The sequence below is a fragment of the Triticum aestivum genome, chromosome 7A (assembly GCF_018294505.1).
Source record: "Triticum aestivum cultivar Chinese Spring chromosome 7A, IWGSC CS RefSeq v2.1, whole genome shotgun sequence".
Lineage (NCBI taxonomy): Eukaryota > Viridiplantae > Streptophyta > Magnoliopsida > Poales > Poaceae > Triticum > Triticum aestivum.
In genome coordinates, this window is record NC_057812.1 from 389367962 (window position 1) to 389372158 (window position 4197).

A 4197-nucleotide genomic window follows, 5' to 3' on the forward strand; every position below is an offset into this window, starting at 1 on the left:
ACACACATGTGAACATGTTATCCCAGACAAAACATGATCACATGGTAGTCTTACAATAAAACACTACCGAGTTCCGGTGGGGAACCAGCATCGAGGATATCGAAGTCCTTGTGCACTTATCGATGAACTTCTTATCCTTGAGCAAGTCAATCAGTGGCTTGGCGTGCTAGGGACACATATGGAATGGAGGTAGCTAATCTCACAGTACAATGTATACTTCGCACATGCATGACTGACTTGGGATGATTCCAAAGGAAACAAAAACAATCTTTCTCGAATTCACGGCGGCAACTTTCATCAGATGCACGTGAATCAAAGGAAGTCACTTCTTTCATCCGAACATATACCTCATGAATGGAACACGAAGGTAATGTTTACAAAAGTTTCCAACACTAGCTTGATGTCCGACAAAAATCATGGAGAGGACAAGGATGTTGTCGATGGGCTCAACAACAATTCATCCAGGTTTCCATAAAAATGGAATTCCATAATTATGAGAAGAAGGTGATAGTATTGGTCAGACCAAAAGATATAGTGGTGTATGCTCGAGGGACAGCCACGAGTAAGACAACGTTACGAACATCGTTGGTTCTGATTTGATTTGACGATAGCCCATACTCAATCAAAGGTTTGGGTAAGATAATAGATCCAACAATTGATCACAAGGACCAATTGATGAAGATATCATCTTTCTTCAACACACACACACAAAAAGATATCCCTTAACATGAACTAAGTCGGGCAAGCTTCCATCTTCCAACTCTCCAAGTTGTTGTTCAGCTTAGCCAACTAGCTCAGGGGTATCCCACACAGATTCTTGGAGAAGGGGTGGTTTACAGGATAAACCAACTTGATCACGAGCTCAACATAACAGTCAGGTGACAACCTGGTAATATTTCCGAGAAGATATACGAAAAATCACAACCACCGATATGCTATTAGGCTCAAGAACAATCCCGCTTTTCAGGGCAAGACGATATGATCAACAGAGCGAGGGATTGGCACAATCCTAACTCATTGATCGAAGGGTGCACCGGAAATAAGGACTAGATAGCACGATCAGTCTTAGAATGATGATTCAAGAACCAACACGTTAAGAATGAGGTTATTGTCCATTTAACTACCAAGCAACAGAGTTGCTAGCAGTATTGATTTCACACACCACGATTCACTTGTCGGCATTCCAGTTACAATAACACAGGAACCGAGGAATGAACAATGATGGCAAGAAGTATCACTGTACCAAGAGTTCATAGGATGGTGTGCAATTCCTACAATAATCCCGATATAAAATATGGTAATACTCCAAGGTAGAACAGAGCAAAAGCTGGATTGGCATCTGATCTGCGGAATACAACTACTTTGACCCAATCCTAGATATGGATGAGGTACTGGAGTTTGTTTCTCCAAGTCATTCAGGACAGAATGGCTTGACGGACCACAAGAGTAATAGGCATCGACAAACGAACGCACGCATACTCTTGACTATCAATTGATAGACGAAGGTCAGTAGACAACTAAAGAGGGACAACTCAAAGGAACATATAACTTTCTGAGTTGTGGATGCATAGATTAGTATGTTGAACCAAGTTCAACATAGTTCTTCCGGATAACCCATGCAGAAAGGTAGAACTGGCAGAGCCACAATATATAATGGAGAACTCATCAAGAGCACTCTGGTTGTGATTGTTCAGTTCAACGAGGAACTTCTGCCATAAGTAGTTCATGGTATTTGGAAGAAGAACATACCACAGACTTCAAGGACTATCGCAAAGGTTACTAATAACCTAAGGGAGCTAGCAATTACTATCAACATGAAGTAAGTAGAGTGAATCTCGGGTTCAAAACCCAGGAGTAGAATACCTACTACTAAGTGGCATCACGGGATGCTTTCGAGGATAAAGGCCAGAATCATCATGCTGGGAACACAAAACATGGCTAGACTACTAGATGATCCCCTGAGACACCTAGGGTCATAATAATAACTCCAACATGAAGGTCGAGGCAGTAGAGTACCTCAACTCAACAATTTGTGTGATTAACCTGGCCTAAAAAGACATTGAAACCAGAGGAAAAGGATTTTGCAAATGCATCAGACTGTTTAGAAACCTGGGATGACTCGGACAGCATAACGGCTGTAAATGCTCAGAAAAGATTTGAGACATTCACAAAAGGGTGGCATAACCACTCAGAAGCACAATATCAAGGTTTGGAGATCAACAGTTAACATACAGAAATAGTAGGAACTGGACGGAGGCTTAAATCCAACAATCTTATAAGTCTACAGATTAGTAACACGTGATCCTGATAGAAAGATGAGAAGACCTAGTTCCTTAACCCCGTAGGAAAAATAAGATGACTCAGATCAGAAGGCATAAGGTATAAGGAGTAAAAAGAGCCTTACGTTCCATCCCACAATCAATTCCCTTATATAACTAAAGAATTTCTAGACTCAACTTCGACCAGTTTGGCTTGATAATCCTACAGGCAGTCAAGCTCTGATACCAACGCTGTCAGGACCCCGACTCAATGCCACATCGATCTAGCATGTAACACCTCATATCACTTTGCGGCCTCACGCACGGTATTCCCACGGGTGTCGCCTTACCTTTACCCGGGACCGTTTGCGCCTTTTGGCACACGTATATGACAGTGTCGCTAGCATCTATATGATAAGGAGCCCGGGCTGACATGGCTAGTCGTAAACCCAAAGTGGCACAAACTTACAGGGACAGGCATCCATGACCCAGCATCGAACGTGTCGGTCATCAGCGAGTGAATCCAGGCTGTAGCACTGGGCTAGCAGGACTCCGGTGAACCGGGCTGTAGCGGGCTAACAGGACTCCGGTATTCATCGCGTGACATTTCCCCGAAGGGACAGACACAGGAACGAGGAAGGACACATGCCGGCCAGCCTAAGTGTTCCGGAGCAGTAGCAAGCTACCATGGCTCGGTGGAAACACTAGGAGACATTTCCCGGTAAGAGAGGCTACTAAAGATAAACAACTAGATAGTCAGATCCCACACATACCAAGCATTTCAATAACATACACACAATATGCTCGATATGTGCATATTCAACATGGCATCACAACATGACTCTACAACTCAAGTATTTATTCAATAGGCTCCGAGGAGCGAGATATTACAATCATGGGTCTCATGACCCAACAATCAGAGCATACAAGTCAAAGCACATGCGGAAGCTTAACATGTCTGAGTACAGACAACTATAAATGAAAAGGCTGAAAGGCCTGACTATCTACCAGATCCTACCGAGGGCACAAGATCGTAGCTGAGGTAACAAGCTAAACGTCGAAGTCCACGTGGAACTACTAGTGAGACTGAAGTCTCTCTGCAAAAACATAAATTAAGCAACGTGAGTACAAATGTACCCAGCAAGACTTACATCAGAACTAACTACATATGCATCATTATCAACAAAGGGGATGGTGGAGTTTAACTGCAGCAAGCCAGCTTTGACTCGGTGGCTAACCTGAACTACGACTGCAAGTAACTCTTTTGAGGTGGCGCACACGAGTCCACATATTCACCATATCAATACACCACTATGGATCCGCTCCCGTCTCCCTACGAGAACGCCACCCATAGAACTCACGCTTATCTTGCGTATTTTAGAGTATCCACTTTCACTTGTCTATGAACTGTACAAGGGGTCCAAGTTTCCATATCCGAGGAATCCGGCTATTCGAATAGATGATGTTAACCCTGCAGGGGTGTACTTCTTCACACACGCTCTCGCCACTTACCGCCCTGTACACGTCATGTACCTCGGCAACCTTCAAGCGGAAGCCGGGCGAGGGAGTCGGCCACGACCTGACTAACCGAACAAGTCTCTAGTCCAGGTTTATCGCCTATTCGGGTTCCATCCGCAAGGAGATCCGGCCGGGGTGTCGCTTACGGCCCCAAACGATGTGAGCAGGGTTCCCAAGCCCACCTCGACGGGTGGATCTACGCTTGGTACACCGTGCCACTGTGCCTAGTCTGTCCCAAGCCCACCTGTACCGGGTGCCACTTGGTAGACTACTAACACTACCTACAAACACCAGAAACTAGTTGCAACTCCTGGACAGAGATCATGTTGATTAATAAGTCGAGAGAGTCAATTAAGGATCCCAATGTGTGGTAGTAGCTGTTCATGGATCACAGGCACAGAACTCAGTTCCTGAGGACGGC